The sequence below is a fragment of the Balaenoptera physalus genome (assembly GCF_965194825.1).
Source record: "Balaenoptera physalus genome assembly, chromosome: 6".
NCBI lineage: Eukaryota > Metazoa > Chordata > Mammalia > Artiodactyla > Balaenopteridae > Balaenoptera > Balaenoptera physalus.
Window position 1 is genome coordinate 65,079,338 of NC_138885.1, and position 17,632 is coordinate 65,096,969.

At 36.4% G+C, this 17,632-nt stretch overlaps 2 protein-coding genes and 3 pseudogenes across 5 annotated transcripts in view; 2 read left to right on the top strand and 3 right to left on the bottom strand.

Annotated features, from left to right (window-relative positions):
• Positions 1-17,632, top strand: part of DCAF17 (DDB1 and CUL4 associated factor 17) — a gene marked incomplete at its 3' end in the record, with an annotated part of 68,540 nt that overhangs the window by 40,233 nt on the left and 10,675 nt on the right. The gene's annotated exons all lie outside the window — the stretch shown is intronic.
• CYBRD1 (cytochrome b reductase 1) overlaps positions 1-17,632 on the top strand; it is a 76,104-nt gene that overhangs the window by 9,462 nt on the left and 49,010 nt on the right. The gene's annotated exons all lie outside the window — the stretch shown is intronic.
• LOC309662590 (structural maintenance of chromosomes protein 6 pseudogene) lies at positions 9,035-9,837 on the bottom strand (annotated as a pseudogene). The gene has a single exon. The product of its transcript is annotated as a structural maintenance of chromosomes protein 6 pseudogene (transcript).
• LOC309662905 (structural maintenance of chromosomes protein 6 pseudogene) lies at positions 9,850-12,271 on the bottom strand (annotated as a pseudogene). Its single transcript has 2 exons — positions 12,227-12,271; positions 9,850-11,635 (listed from the first exon to the last, which is right to left on the bottom strand). The product of its transcript is annotated as a structural maintenance of chromosomes protein 6 pseudogene (transcript).
• On the bottom strand, positions 9,850-16,817 carry LOC309662572 (structural maintenance of chromosomes protein 6 pseudogene; annotated as a pseudogene). Its single transcript has one exon. The product of its transcript is annotated as a structural maintenance of chromosomes protein 6 pseudogene (transcript).

Below are 17,632 nucleotides of genomic sequence, written 5' to 3' on the forward strand. Positions count from 1 at the left end.
AATAAAATTTAAAAAAAACTTGTAATAACCTATAATAGAAAATAATTTGAAAAAGATACATATATATAACTGACTCATGTTGCTGTATACCTGAAACTAACAATATTGTAAATCAACTATATTTCTATTTTTTTTAATGTAAATTGCTGTGGACAAAGACCAAAAAATATCTGCAAACTCATGACTGCTTTCCAGCATACCAAGGGCCAACTGTGTTTCTAAAGAACCTCTTTTGCCAGTTACGTGTTTTACTGTCATTATATAATTTATTACATTAATCCATGAAATATGAGTATTAAAAAGAAAAGTTTGCTTTTATTATTAAAAAGTTAAATGCTTTGAAAGACTTGCTATAATCAGGTCATTAAAAATATCTGTCAAATAAGGAGTGGACAAAGTAGCTGTGAAAGATTGAGAGATGTCTTAGCCTTGGGTTCCCTCAAAAACATAGCCTGAAGCAAAGCGTATGTGCTACTTCTGAGATAAGGAGTGAAATCCCTACAGGAATGAAGAGCAGGAGGAATGAAGCAGATACAGAAGGAAATCCAGTATCAACCTGGCTAAGTGCAACTAAATGCTTAATCTCATGGATCAACCTCTGAGAAGGCACATGAACTGCCCCTGGGCAGTATGTGAGGGACAAGGTGGGGAAAAATGGAGAATAATCTATCCCCCAGTTCTTATCATCTGCCACTCTTCAAAGCTCACCCCCAGAACATCATTCCCCTGAATTTCCAGACTGCACAAGGCTGAGTTCACCTTGACATCAATGGACAGAAAGCAAGGGGAACTCAGAGAAACGTGATGAGTGAGGTCGTTAGGCAAGTTGTGCCAGCATGAAGTTTGCAGAGTCCACACAGAATGGTGTTGGTAGCAGTGGCTGGAACAAGAGAGGGGTGAGGGGGGCTTCCCTGGTGGCACGGTGGTTGAGAGTCTGCCTGCCAATGCAGGGGACACGGGTTCGAGCCCTGGTCTGGGAGGATCCCACATGCCGCAGAACAACTGGGCCCGTGAGCCACAACTACTGAGCCTGTGCGTCTAGAGCCTGTGCTCCGTAACAAGAGAGGCCGCGATAGTGAGAGGCCCACGCACCGCGATGAAGAATGGCACCCGCTTGCCACAACTGGAGAAAGCCCTCGCACAGAAACGAAGACCCAACACAGCCATAAGTAAATAAATAAATAAATAAAAATTAAAGGAAAAAGAAAAAAAAGGGGTGAGGCCAAGAAAATTTGATTTTGTACAAGGTGTCTGATAAAAGGGGGAACTGAAAAAAATGGAAGGATTCTGGACTCAGATTTCTTCACTTGTATCTCTGGGTTCTGGTCTGCTTTAAAAATACCAGTTCTGGAAATGATATCCAGTGAGTGTGGTTTATGCCAGAAAGATGGCGGAGAACACCAATCAGCAAAATCAAACCTAAAGAAAACTTCTTGGCCTTATATCTAAGATAGTTAAATGAATGTACCCTTTTATATTTTAAGTTGGAATAAAATGTTTACAAGTTGTATATATCTTTATACAATGATTTCCTTTTTAATTAACTTTTTAAGTTAACTGACCAGACTTCCTCAATAGTGTCAGATAATAGAACTTGTTTATTCTTTCTAAAAGATTAAGCCTTATTGATTTTTTGGATAGTTCTTTGATTTTAATAGTTGGGAAATGCTGATTTTTTTTAAATTGAAGTATAGTTGATTAACGTGTTAGTTTCAGGTGTATAGCAAAGTGGTTCAGTTACAAATATATATATTATTTTTCAGATCCTTTTCCATTATAAGTTATTACAAGATATTGAATATAGTTCCCTGTGCTGTACAGTAAGATATTGATCTTTAATAACAGCTTTATTGTGCTATAATTCACATACCATAAAATTCACTCTTTGAAAGTGTACAATTCAGTGATTTTTAGTATATTTACAAAGTTGTGCAACCATCATCACTATGTAATTCTAGAACATTTTCATCACCCCAAAGAGAAACCCTGTACACATTTGCAGTGATTCCCATTCTTCCTTTCCCCCAGTCCCTGGCAACTGCTACTCTACTTTCTGTCGCTATGAATTTGCCTATTCTGGACATTTTATATAAATGAAATCATGCAAAATGTGGCCTTTTGTATATGACTTCTTTCACTCAGCGTAATGTTTTCAAAATTTCATCCATGTTGTAACGTGTATCAGTACTCCATCCCTGTTTTTGGCCAAATAACATTTCACTGTATAAATGTAATATATTTTGTTTATCATTTCATCTGTTGATGGATGAGTTGATTCCAATTTTTAGCTATTTTCAGTAATGCTGCTATACACATTTATGTACACGTTTTTTTACAGCTACATGTTTTCAATTCTCCTGATACATACCTAGGAGTAGAATTACTGGGTCATATGGTAGCTCTATGTTTAACTTTTTGAGGAACTGCCAAACTATTTTCCACAGCAGCTGAACCATTTTACATTCTCAACAGCAGTATGCAAAAGGTCCAATTCCTCCACCTCCTTGCCAACAATTGTTATTTTCCATTTTTTATTATAGCAATACTAGTGAGTGTAAAGTGGTGTTTCATTGTGGCTTTGATTTTTATTTCCCTAATGACTAATGATGTTGAGCATCTTTTCATGTGCTTATTGGCCATTTATATGTTCTTTGGAGACATATCTACTCAAATCCTTTACCCATTTTAATGGGATTATCTTTTTATAGTTGAGTTGTAAGAGTTCTTTATATATTCTGGATATAAGTCCTTTATCAGATGTGTGACTTGCAAATATTTTCTCTCATTCTGTAGGTGGTTTTTGCTCTTTCTTGATGGTGTCCTTTGAAGCATAAAAGTTTTTAATTTTGAAGAAGTCCAATTTATCTGTTTTTTCTTTTGTTGCTTTTGCTCTTGATGTCATAAGAAACAATTGCCTAATCTAAGGTCATGAAAATTTACTCCTATTTTTTTTCCAAGAGTTTTTCATCATTTAAGTTGACTGTTTAACCTATAATCTTGGGATGAATGGAATTTAATATTACTTTTTTTTTTTTTTAATAATACTCTAGTTTTTTTTTTTTTTGGTTTTTAAAATTTTTTTTTAAATTAATTTATTTATTTTTAAGCTGTGTTGGGTCTTCGTTTCTGTGTGAGGGCTTTCTCTAGTTGCGGCGAGCAGGGGCCACTCTTCATTGCGGTGCGCAGGCCTCTCACTATCGCGGCCTCTCTTGTTGCAGAGCACAGGCTCCAGACGCGCAGGCTCAGTAGTTGTGGCTCACGGGCCCAGTTGCTCCGCGGCATGTGGGATCTTCCCAGACCAGTGCTCGAACCCATGTCCCCTGCATTGGCAGGCAGATTCTCAACCACTGCGCCACCAGAGAAACCCCAACACTACTTACTTTTTTATTCCTCCATCTATTACCTGGAAAACAAATGGCAGTTTGATTCTAAGTTTATTCACAAACTCGAGGCGGGGGACTGCCCTGGGAAGGGTGAACATGAGGGCTAGGAGGGATGTTGCTGGGAGTCCATTCCCAGTAGGAGTTGGTGAGAGAAACAGGCCCCAGCCACTGGCCTCACTTAGAGCTAGAGGAATAAGATTTCATCCACTCCTAAAAGGAAGTGCAGGGGAAACAAGGTACTGCCAACATATCAGTTCAGGCCCACTGGTGGGTTATCTTAAATATTTTTACTTCCCCAAAGTTGAGGTGGTTGTGGTTTTCACATGCTCCTACAGTGAGTGAATACACATTCTATGATCAGTGAGATTAATATCTGTTGTTTTATAAATATTGACTCTAATAGGTGACAACAAAATCGTGTCTGTGATATAAGCTTGTATGACTTTCTGAGCAATTATTAACTTTTTCTGTCTCAGAATCTTAGAATTTTGATAATGTATTATGATAAATATCTGTTACCCATTTTATTTATTTATTTATTTGTTTGTTTTAATTAATTTATTTTTGGCTGTGTTGGGTCTTTGTTGCTGTGTGCAGGCTTTCTCTAGTTGGCGGTGAGCAGGGGCTACTCTTTGCTGTGGTGCACGGACTTTTCATTGCAATGGCTTCTCTTGTTGAGGAGCACGGACTCTAGGCACATGGACTTCAGTAGTTGTGGCTCACGGGCTCTAGAGCGCAGGCTCAGTAGTTGTGGCATGCGGGCTTAGTTGCTCCGCAGCATGTGGGATCTTCCCCAGCCAGGGCTCGAACCCGTGTCCCCTGCATTGGCAGGCGGATTCTTAACCACTGTGCTACCAGGGAAGTCCCCCTGTTACCCATTTTAAACTTAGTAGACTACACAGAAGTATCTAAGAATGCGTTTGAGTCATCACAGGGACGTGACTGCTAATAAGGACTAAAACATTGAGACACAGCAGTTTCTGTGGCTATCTCATGAGTTTGATCATTGAACTCATTAGGTGCTCTATCTTCAAAGAACAGCATTGTTAATTGTGCTTTTAATGACATAGGAATAAAACAAGATGCATTTTAACAGCTATTGATACCTGCTAGAAGAAACGTATGTTAGGCAAGGAAGTGCAGGTAATAATAAAATGTCCGTGTCAATGAATACTAAAATTGCATACAGATTCATGAAATAAGACTTTGTGTCTGCTGATGTTAATCTAAAATTCTAATGATGGAAAATGCTATGTTTAGGTGAGTTCAAAAGTGCATAGTCACTGACAATCATTCTAATAAACAATATCATTTGGGGTATAGTACTAGAGTTAATACCTAGAACATTTACTCATCTTTGAAGTTTTGAAAAATATATTGGTGTTCCAAGGAAAATCAACAGATTAATCAGGAGGGAGGGGAATTTGCCGAGTTCTTTTTTTAGCAGCGAAATAGTACAGACTCACGAAAGACTATGAGGAGTAGGGAATGTCCTAAGTGAAGTAGGATCCAAGGTGTTGGAAGCAGCTGGAAATGCCCCGTTTGGGATTGGTCTGTGTCAGTATATGACTGAGGACAGGAAACCTGGGAATCACAGCTCACTGAAGCTCCTTGGCCTCAAGGTCCTTATCACAAGGGAAGGAACTTAGTTTGAAGTAGTTTCTGATGGTGTCTCTCCTAAATCTGGGTCTGTATTTCAAGAAAGGGGTCTAGATCTCTTCAAAGAACCAGTTACTGTCAGCCTCTATATCTCAGTGTCACTCAGATATTTTGTAACAGGGCACCTCACTGTTCCATTGCAGGTATGAATTTTAAAATGTTCAAAAGTGAGAAGTAAATCAATCTCTCATGCACTTTCTGAGTCTGTGTCTGGGCTGTCTCTAATCCTTATCTTTTACGTTTGGAGCTAAAATCCACATGGAATTGATTTTTGCTTATAGGGTGAGATGGCAGGGTGTCTCTTTTCTTTCCCTTTTCATAGAAAAATCTAATTAATCCAGCACCACTTTTGTAATGACACCTTTGTCATAGATCAGGTGTCTATATAAGGACTCTACTCCATTCCATTGGTCTATTTGTCAATATTTTCACCAATATCATACTGTATTAATTACTGTAGATTTATATCTTAATATTTAGTAGAGTATGTCCTCACATATTTTTCTTTCTCAAGAGTGTCATGGTTATTCTTGACCCTTGACATATTCTTTACTCTTCCACTTTAGAATCTATCTGTCAGGGACTTCCCTGGCGGCGCCATGGTTAAGAATCTGCCTGCCAATGCAGGGGACACGGGTTCGATCCCCGGTCTGGGAAGATCCCACATGCCGTGGAGCAACTAAACCCGTGCGCCTCAACTACTGAGCCTGTGCTTTAGAGGCGGCGAGCCACAACTACTGAGCCCATGTGCCACAACTACTGAAGCCTGTGCGCCTAGAGCCCCGTGCTTTGCAATGATAAGCCACTGGAGTGAGAAGCCCACAAACCGCAACAAAGAATAGCCCCTGCTTGCCGCAAGTAGAGAAAGCCCGTGCACAGCAACGAAGACCCAACGCAGCCAAAAATAAATAAAAGAATCCACCTGTCAATTCCACAAAAATTAACTCACTGCAATTTTGATTGGAATTACATTGACTCTATAGATAAACCCAGAGAGGAATGACATCTTTACTATTTTGAGTCCTCCAATACATTGACATAGTATATCCCTCCATTTATTTACATCATTTTCAATTTCTCTAGAAATGTTTTTAGGTTTTCTGTATAGAGGTATTGCACATCTTTCTTTAGATTTATTACTAGCTGTTTGGTATGTTTTGATGCTATTGTAAATGGTATCTTTTTAAATTTCGTTTTTTAATGGTTTGATGCTCAACAAGGGAAGTTCCATTGATTTTTGCATACTAATCTGTATCCTGTAAACTTGTTAAACTCATCTAATAATTCTAATATCTGTGGATTTTATTTTCTAAGAATGCAAAGAATTCAATTTTTTTAACATAATTGTCTGCTTTTTTCTTTTTTAAAAAAACTTATTTATTTATATTTTGGCTACATTGGGTCTTCGTTGCTGCACGCGGGCTTTCTCTAGTTGTGTCGAGCAGGGGCTGCTCTTTGTTGCGGTGCACAGGCTTCTCATCGCGGTGGCTTCTCTTGTTGCAGAGCACGGCCTCTAGGCACGTGGACTCTGTAGTTTGCAGCAGGCAGGCTCTAGAGCGCAGGCTCAGTAGTTGTGGCACACGGGCTTAGTTGCTCCATGGCATGTGGTATCTTCCTGGACCAGGGCTCAAACCTGTGTCCCCTGTGTTGGCAGGCAGATTCTTACCCACTGCGCCACCAGAGAAGTCCCAAGAATTCAATTTTATTTCCTCTATCTTTAACACTGTTATCTATTTTTCTTGCCTTATTGTATCGGCTAGGATCTCCAGTGTGTTCCTGATTTCAGAGTGTAGTTTTGTTTTCCGTAGATACCCTATAACAATTTAAAGATGTTTCCTTCTATCTATAGTTTGCTAAGAGTTTTTTTTTTCATGACTACATGTAGAATTTTATCAATGCTTACATCATTAAGATAATCATGATTTTTCGTCATTTCTTCTGTTAATGTGGTGAATTACACTGATTAATTTTTGTATGTTGAAACAGTCATATTCCTGAAATAAACTCAACTTGGTTGTGATGTATCCGTTTATATTTTGCTGGATTCAATTTGTTTGTTTAATGAAAACCTTAACTTCTCGGTAGGATATATTAATTTGCAGTATTCCAATGTTTTTGTTGCAACAAGTAGAAAATAACATGGATCAATTGCAAATTTATATTTGTAAAGATATCAGAGAGTCGTGGAACAAAGAGGAATGGGTGAACTAAAATTCCAGAACAGTAAGAACCCATCCTAGGTGAGCTAATGATTGTTTTCTTCCCTGGTGGGCTTGACTTAAACAGGGAGACTGTACTAGAAGAAAAAGAAGCCAGCAGAATTTTTGACAATCACACAGAGCTGGTGTGACCTATTAGAAACTGGAAGAGCCCAAATGCAAGGCTGGTTTTCCCCATGAGACATTTCCTGAGGGTGATGTGAGGCTGGGTGCTGGCCAGAAAGGCAGATTGTGGTCTCCCGTTGTCTTGCGGTGCTTGGGGGAAAAAATCCTACTAGGGAAAGGAGGCTTTCACAAATTCAAAACTAGTCTCTCCCTTATGTATACGTACATGGGTGTATAAGCTTGCTAGGGCTGCCAAAACAGAGTACCACGGACTGGGTAGCCTAGAAAAGTTTATTTTCTCACAGTTCCTGAAGCTATATGTCCAAGATCAAAGTGTCAGCAGGGTTGGTTTTTTCTGAGGCCTATTTCCTTGGCTTTTGGGTTATGGTGGTCTCCCTGTGTCTTCACATGGTCTTCCTTCTATATATGTGTCTGTGTCTTAATTCCTCTTCTTATAAGGACATCCATCATATTGGATTAGGGCCCCCCCTAATGAACTCATTTTAACTGAATTACCTCTTTAAAGACCCTATCTCCAAATACAGTTACATGCTGATTACTGGGGGTTAGGACTTCAACATGTGAATTTGGAGGTGAGAGGGGATGGGGGACACAATTTAGCCCATAACAATGGGGTTGTATGCAAAGAGCTAAGCTCAAACCTCTGAAGGACAGAACTACAGGGCTGAAGAATCAGAGACTTTATAAACTCTCAATTAAAAGCCCTGACCCAACTCAATCACTGATTGGATTGAGGTGATCTGTCCTTCAATCTATCTGTCTAACTGAGGAAAGGGGGACCCTTCACTAATGGAAGATATCAGCTGGAGCCTTCTTCTTTTACACACAAAGTCTGTCATATAATAAAAGATTATTAGACCTGTAAAGAAGAAAAAGGTGACCAATGACAAAGACAAAATACTAATAATAGAAGCAAACCCTTCCTTTCATTGAGAAGGCTTTAAATTACAGATTCAGTTTAATTAAGAGTTACTGGATTATCTGGTATTCTCTTTCTTCTTGTGTCAATTTTGGAGAATTGGGTCTTGCTAGAAATCTTTTTCATCTAATTTTTCAAAATTATAAAGTTTGTTTATAATATCCTTTTGTGATCTTTTAATATCTAAAGGATTTGTAATAATGGTAAGCACATGTAAAATGCCAGAAAGTTCAGTTCACAGCTGATCCAGGCTGTGGTAAAGTAAGATATTTTCTCTTTTTTCCTGATCAGTCTCATAAGAAGTTTATTATGTTCGTTAGCTTTTTTCAAAGAACTATCTTTTAGCTGTGTTGATTTTCTTCATCGTATGTATGTTTTTATTGCATGAATTTCTACTTTTATCTTTATTTTTTCCTTTCTTCCACTTTCTTTGGGTTTTATTTCTGCTATTTTTCTTTCTTTTTACCCCCCAGGTGCTCACACTTTTAATTCTTACAAAATATTATAGAAATGAACCCAAACTAAACAGATATGTAAGTATGTACAAAATTTTACTTCTGAAAAAAAATCTATAAAAGTAGACAGTTAAAAAAACCAAAAAGATTTAAAACCAGTACTATGAAATTGATTTTCTCAAAGTAAAGTAAAAATAATTTTAAATTGCTGATTGTAGTTGGTTTTCTAGGCTTATTTACATAATTTATTGTGGTCAGATGTATAAAGATGTATTTTTTTTTTAGAATATCTTTAGTTTCATTTTATTTCATCAAATAATCCTGAATTTTTTTCCCTTTGCAAATCTTTCAACATGAGGACATGGCATTTAAGTTACAAATCAACTTTGGTCTTCTTGCTATTGAGTCACAGGTTAAAAAGGCAATGTGATTTGTCCTCTTTCAGGATCAGACATTCAAAGAATTCTAATCAGTTCACTTGACAGAAGTGAGCTCGTGCTTTGAGGGGTAAGCAAGATAAATTGACTGAAACATTGGGAGTCTGCTGTCTTGAGTCTCATGTTCATTGCACTTCTTTGGTTAACCATATCATGTAGACATCAAACTCATCCAGGCATCTGAAAGGAGATTCAGCAGTGGACCACAGGTAAAGAATGAAGCAAGCCATGGAAAAAACAAAATACCGCCACCACCAACAACATTCGCCTCTGGAGAAGGCCCTCATGTTATTGAAAGGAGCTTTGTTTGCCTCTCCAGGCTGAACTGATATAGTAACAGTTTCATTCTTGTGGTCAAAATTCATTTTTCCACAAATAAGCTGGCTGAGATAATAAGTTGTCAAAGTACAATTTGCATTGTAAAGTCAAAGACCTTCTAAACTGTTGATATGTTTCGTATCTATGGGTTCTTATTTCTTCCAGTAATTTAATAAACCTTTCAAAAGTCCTTACTTTATTATCCAGATCAAGATACCTTTCTCTTGCTTCTTAGTACTGCCTCATTATTTCCTCTTGATCTCCATGACTAGCATGTTCTGCCTATATCTTTTGTCTTAATCTATTAATTTCTTTGTCTAGAATTGATGCAGATTTTTTTTTAGTTTATAAATGTTTATTAAACATCAGTAATTTTTACAAAGCAAATATTAATAGCAAGAGGCAAAATTTTTGCAAAATATGTACAGAAGTAAAAAGCCTGGATGACTAGCAACTCATTTTATCAAATCAAACCATTCTTTCCACTTTCAGACCTCCTGTAGAAATAATTTATTGCCAATCCTGAACTAAAGCTCTGACAGAAAAAAAATTTACAACAGTATCAGATAATGTGCTCAGCTCTGGGAAAGTTATAAAAAGATATATGTATAAAAAATCCTAAGCCACAAATACTTTCATACAGAGCTAATACAAATCATGTTTTGTTAGGTACAGTATCTATGAGGTTGTTACAAAATAGACTTTTTGATAAGGCTTCCGTGGTAAATGAGCTCCACCTTTAGACTAGTAGAGAAAAGCCATTTAAACATTTTACAATTCTGCTTTCAAGTAAGAGGTAAAGAAAGGGTAAATGGTATCGTCTGTTGCACTGTTTTTTTCTTCTATCTGCTCTGGGCAGATTTATCTTCCTTTTTTGTGACATTTTCTCTTCTAGTTCTTTTTCTTTCATATCTAGCTCTTGTTTCTTTTTAGTTAAAGTATCCAAGTGTTCTTTTTGTTTTTCTTCAAAATGCCATTTCTCTTGTTTTTGGTTATCCATTTCAGAATCAGCAGGGTTTGATTCATCCTTAAGTGGATCTGCTGGCTGATTAATTTTCAGTTTAATTGCGTCATCTTACTTGTTTTCTGCTTCTATTTTCAGACTTTTAAGATGCTCCATGTTTTCTTTTTGTTGTTCCATATTTTTCTCAACTATTTTCATTTTTATTTATTTTCTTGAGCCTCATCTTCCAAAGCTGCAACATCTGCAGACTGGAGTTCTTCTATATTCTCAAGTTCCCACATTTTAGAAATACTTTTTCTTATTTTTATCTTAACTCTTTATAATGTAGTTGGCACCTTCTAAGAAAATTTTCTTTGTGTTTAATATCCTTTTCAAGGGTAGACAAATGGGCTGAAGATTTAATATCTGGGCTTACTTATTTTCATCCTCCTTCTCCAAGTCAGTTTGAAATAAATCCATATCTCTGCTTAGAAACTTAGGTCTTATATTCTTAGATAAATAATAATGTCCCACAAAAACCTGATCACCATCAGCAGTAAAAGCTAGAGTTCTTGGCTAGCTTTAGGACTGCATTACTGCACAAGCTACACAATTATTTTTGACTAGTAGCACTGTCTCTGTGCCTCTCATGTCAGTTAGGCTATTTGCAACAACTGCATTTTCTATTTCTAAATCTGTCAGAACTGTTGGAAACTGGATGATAAGCAGCTCTGTGTCTAACATCATACGTCTTTTTCCAAAACTCAGAAAATATTATCTGTGGCTTGGTGAATAAAACCTTTTAATCAGTGCCTGAAGCATTCTTTCATCAGCACGATTATGGCAACAGTAGGCTTGCAGAAGTCCTTTTAAGCAAGATTCAATAGCCAGAGCAAGCTCAGGGTCCCAAAGATGAATGCAAGCTCCTGAAGAGCCTATGGGTTTATAGGTAAAATGTCCACATCTATAAGCATCATCTCTGGCTTCGAGAAGAGTTGGAACATGAGGGCCAAATCCTTTTAGTTGATCGGTATTACTTTCAGTTCTTTCAGTTGCTGCTGATTATAGTTCAGCATATACTTCACATCTAATTCTTCTCTCTTAATTCTGGTATGTTCCTCTTTGTTCTTTTCTATGGCTAAAACTGTTCAATCTCTTGATTGAACTTTCTTGATCCTGTAAGGCCTTTACACTCTCTCCTTTTATATATATAATTTTTATTTGATTATAGTTGATTTAAAATGTTGTGTTTCTGCTGTACAGCAAAGTGCATCAGTTATACATATACATATATCCACTCTTTTTTAGATTCTTTTCCCATATAGGTCATTACAGAGTATTGAGAAGTGTTCCCTGTGCTATATAGTAGGTCCTTATTAGTTATCTATTTTGTATATCAATCCCAATCTCCCAATTTATCCCTCCCCCTCTTCCCCCAGTAACCATAAGTTTGTTTTCTACATCTGTGACTATTTCTGTTTTGCAAATAAGTTCACTTGTACCATTTTTTTAGATTCCACATATAAGCGATAGCATATGATATTTGTCTTTGTCTGACTTGCTACACTCAGTATGACAATCTCTAGGTTACACTCTCTTTTAACTAAGATAATTTTTTTGCCTTTTCAGCTGCTCAAGTTCCAAAGATTGATTAGTACTTTTTTCTTTTTTTTTTTTTAGTTCTTCAATTCTTTTGCAAAGCTACTCATCATCTTTCTTTAATGTTCAATATGCATTTAGGGAATGGTTATATAAAACTTCAGCTACATTATAGGCCCTTTTCTTAGGAGTAACATCTCCTTTCAATACCATACGTTTTGGTGTTTATGCATTTGTCTCTTGACTAATCTTTTCTATTTTATCTTGAATATCCTTGTATTTTTTCTGCTTCATTAAGTCTGACCTGCTGTTCTTCCATTTTCCTGTCAAGTCTAGCAGCACAATCTTCTCCAATTTTTATATTATCTCTGATAGCATTCAGTTGTTTTTCAGTTTAATTGACCACTGCCCAAGGCATTTCACATTTCAAATATGTTAAATTAGCCTTCATTGTACTTAAACTAGCAATAATTTGTAAACATCTTCTTTCTCTAAACACTGGCACTTTAGTTCAGTAAATTACTCTTCCTTGATTTATCTACTCCTTTGTTCTTTGTTTCCATAATGTATAAATAATCTTCCTTCATCTGTTCAAGTGGGGTTGCTTTCATGAAGAATTTGTATTTGTCTCCCTCAGTTTTAGACAGCTATAACTGGTTGCTCATCTCTTGTGTTAAAACAAAAACTGGATTATCCACCTGCATGTTAAAATGATCAAGAACTGCAATTAGCTCTTCTTTCCTAGTAGAAGCCACGTTTCCGTTTCACTTTTTAGTTTATAAGATCAACTTCCGTCCATGCTGATGAGACGTCGCACAGCTGTAGAGTGACCATACACATTTGTTTTATAGCATCACCTCCACTGTTCCTTAATGTTATTGAGATAGCTGCTGAGTTCCATTGTTGCCAGCAACAAAGTTGATATTAGAACCAAATTTAAAGGGTGTAAGCATGGAATGACACATGAAGTTTCTTAGCTGAATACTCTCAATTATCCCAATTTCTCCTGCAAAGTAGAAGTATCATTAGTGAAAGAAACTGTACATTCATCTTCCTCACTTTATCAAAATCCTCCAGCTCTTGTCTCAGTCTTTTGGCATTTTTAGGAGAGAAGTTTTCTTTCTCTCTTTTGGCCATCAGGTCTCAAACAAGACGAAGTCTCCTCAAGGAACCGATCAGCGAGACTGTCACGGTGCAACCCTACGCTAAGGCTACCCTGGGCGCGTCCTGGCCTCGCCTGGCCGCCATTGGCCCACTGGAACCACGTGCCTGCCACCAGGTGCTCCGCACCTGGCTCTGCTGTTTTTCTAATTCCATGAGACGGATTTTTAGATCATAAGTTTTTCCGTCTTCCTTCTTTCCTAATACGTGCATTTTATATGCTGTAAGTTTCCCTCTCAGCATGGCTTTTACTGCATCTCCCAACTTGTGACAGGTTGTACTTTCAAGTGTTAATCCGCTTAAAATATTTTCTAATATCCTTAATGATTTCTTGTTTGAACAATGGACTACGTAGAAATGTATTTCTTAATTTACAATTGTGTGAATTTTCTACTTAAAATTTTATTTATTTCTAGCTTAATTCCACTGTGGTCAGAGAATATGCTCAGTATCATTTCAGTTCTTTGAAATTTGTTGAGACTTGCTTTGTGGTCCAGCATTTGGTCAGTTTTGCTTAATTTTCCATGTATACTTGAAAAGTTCTACTTTCCCCTGGAATTTGCCTGTTCATTCCTGGCACTGTCTTGTGGCTTGTTTATCTTAGTAGTGGTTTCCTTTACTTCCTTTTTTGAAAAATTAAACTGTGAAGTATAACATGCATCGTGGAAAAAAACATAATTCAAAAAATAACCACAAAACAACAAAACCCATCCTCCAGGTCAAGATATAGAATATTATTAGCACTCAAGAAACCACATGTGTGTGCCTTTCTGATCACAACTGTATCTCTCCCCAGGATGTAACCATTATCCTGATTAATTTCCTTGCTTTTCTTTATAAATGTACTACCTCTGTGTGCATTTCAAAACAAAAGGGCTTACTTTTGCCTCTTGTTGAACTTTAAGTATATAATCACATTGTATATACTCTTCTGTGTTCTGCTTTTTTACTCAACATTAGGTATATAAGATTCATTTATGTATCTCCAGCTTGTTCCTTTTGTTGCATTTCAGTTGATTTTTATTACTGTATAACATTCAGGTGTGTCAAAATTTACTTACCTGTTCTACTGTTGATGGGCTTTGGGTTGATTTCCAGTTTAGGCCAATTAATAACAATACTACTGTGAACATTCTTGTACATACATCCAGATGCACATCTGCATGTGTTTCTCTAAGGCATAGATCTTGGATTTAAATTGTTGGGTCAGGGGTACATATATGTTCAACTTCATTGGATGCCACATGATATTTTCAGGAAGAGTATACCAGTTTACAATCTCACCAGCATTGTTTGGATGTTCCTGTTGTTCCATTTTTCTCTCCAACACTTAATTTTGTCAGACTTTTAACTTTTTTCCCAATCTGATAGGTGTGTATCCCATTGTAGTTTTAATGTATACTTCCCTAATTACTAAGGAGGCTGTCTGTTTATTGATCATTTGGATATCACCTTTTGTATAGTACCTGTTAAAGTCTTACCCATTTTTCTGTTTGATTTGTGCTGTCAGTTTGTAATAGTAATGCTTACTAGGCTTTGCTGATTATATGTATTGCAAATACCTTCTCCTATTTTTTCTTTTTCTTTTTACTCTAATACCTAATAATAATGGAGTCTTTTGAGGAACAGAAGTTCTTAATTTTAATGTGGTTAAATTTATCAATCTTTATTTTATAGTTGTTACTGTTTGCATCTTCTTTTATAAATTCTTTACTGTCCTGGGGCTATGAAGATACTCTCCTCAATTCTTTTCTAAGAGCATTATAGTTTTGCCTTTCTTATCTAGGCTTTAATCTATCTGGAACTGATTTTTGTGTAGCCAAAGAAGCCATCATTCTGGGATCACTTCAGGGTCTTGGCTCAGTTCATCCTTCCCAACCTTGTGTTGGCCAAAGCCTCAGTATCCTGATAGCAGTATTACCACTATCTTCATTTACCTCAGAACAACTCTGGTTTTATTTTGATTTTTGGAGTGAGAGGGCCTTCAGAGACCTCCCCTATCTCTTGAGAGACCAACAATGCCTCAAAGAGACAGGTCCTATCCAAGGTCTAGTTGTTCCTTAGCAGAAGGGCGCCTCTGTGCACCTAATCAGTCACCACACCATTTGGAAATCCTTAACAATATATTTTGCATATTGTTCCAGGTCAGTACATATAGAGCATTTTCATTCTTTTAAAAGGCTGCATAATGATCTATTGTATGAAATTTATTTAACCAGTCCCCAATGGTGGACCTTTAGATCCTATCCAATTATTTATTTTTACAATACTGCAGTGTCATTTCACACCTGAGTATATCTGTATTATAAATTCCTAGAGATAGAACTACTAGATCCTGTACCCTCCCCCAACCCCCAGCATAGAGTTTGTATCAATTTAAACTCCAGAAATGTAGGAGCATGCCTATATTTCCACATTCTCACCAAATGCATTATAAAACTTTTATACTTATCCATCTGATAGTTGAAAATAATATCTCATAATTTCAATTTGTATCTTTTACTATGGGTGAGATTGAGTGCCATTTTATACATCTAAGAGAAATTTGTGTTTCCTTTTCTTGGAACTATAATGTTCCTAGTCTTTGCCTTTTTTATTCTGTTGGGTTTTCCAGGTAGTTTTTAGGAATCCAAAAGTTTGCAAGGTCTTGTACTGAAATGTGCATAGAATATTTGCTTTATGCAACTTTAAGGAAATATACCACAATGTTCTTTGACAAAGTATATAAATGCAGTGTTGCAATTTAGATATTTTACTGAACTCATTAAAAAGAAGATTTTATGGGGTTTGGAGAAAAAGTAGAACTTTGTAAGTACACGGGGAATATTAAGCAAAACTGTTCAGTGCTGTACCATAAAGCAAGTCTGAACTGTCCCAAGTGTTATTCTTTACATATGAAAGATTATCTTGTTTTTCTTTCTCTATGAAGAACCAAGCTTTACAAAGATTTATTACTGCTGAAATTTTAATCTACTCAATTAATTTGTGAATTTGTAAATTAATTTAAATAAGTATGCAAATCTGAAGTCCTTTAATAGATTAGACGTCATGGAATTGAAGGTCCACAGCTAAAATGGGCAACAGATTCCATTATCTTATTTCCTCTGCACTTAAAGCTAATTGCACTTTCAATGATGTTTTTATGATAGACTATTAGCCCAGCTTCTTCAGCATTCATAAACTTTAATATAGCTGAAATTTAAGAATATAAACACTAATCATTAACTTAGTACACTGTTAATTGAAACTGAACTCTGTTCTTGTTTTCGAATAATAGTAGTAAATTCCTTTGGAAGCAAACAAGGGAAAAGGATTTTCATGTCATCCAGTTTTTCTGATTTAGGACGCTAGCATATCTAATGTAGAATATCTTCAAAGTAAAGCAAGTTCACACTCTCACATTACTTCAAAGACTTTTGGTGTCTTTGGGGACTTGATAATTTATGTGTATTTGACCAGTAGAATATATTCTTATACTTCCTATTTTTGAGCCACTGATTAAATTATATTTAATTAAACTGCACAAGCATTTAACAGTTCTCCTATAGAATATATCCAAACTAAGCATATAGCCTTAACACTATGTTTAAAAAATCTGACAGTTAGTCTAAAGTTATTGACTTTGCAATATATGTACTCCTTAGCACCTGCCCTTGGAAAACACTAACAGACATTTTAAACATTTGGGCCACAGGTACATACCATTTTAAACATTTGGGCCACAGGTACATACCATTTTTTAAAGATGAAGTTATTTTAAGATTGGAGGAATTGCAAAGAATAACTGGTTTATTCCCCTACTTCATCCTAGATAAAAAGTGAGGCACAGAAAGATTGTGGCTTGCCCAACAGATAAAAGCAGCTCAAATGTACAAAACTTTCTGATTAAGTCTGCTTCCAGGATATTAATAGAATTATCATTCTGTTCTAAGTTTCACTTTTGATGTATGAAAGATGCAAGTGATGGAGACCATCCAAAGAAACTAGCCCCTCATTCTTTGGAGCTAGATTTTAGTAATAAAGAGGACATTCTGAATAACTAAAATAGTCATTCTAGTGCTTACAGAGAAGCATCACTTAAAAGGTTCCCACCAAAAATTTAAGTTTGATGGCAAATATCCTTGCCCCCCAAACCATACCACTCTAGAATCAATGTATAGTGTTCTAAGTTTAATCTTGGAAAACTACTTAGGGACAGAGTAAATGGAGTTATTCTTCTCAGTTTTAATGTCTATGTCAAACTAGAGAGCTAAGGCTGGACTTCCAGATCCTTATATATTTCCATAAAACACCTTCCCATGAGTTTAGCCTGGGTGAATCATGCAAATTAAAAGAAAATTATTAGTACCTAATTGCCCCCCCCAATAAAGACTGTTCCCACACAGACAGATATGGGCAAAATTTGAGTCAAAG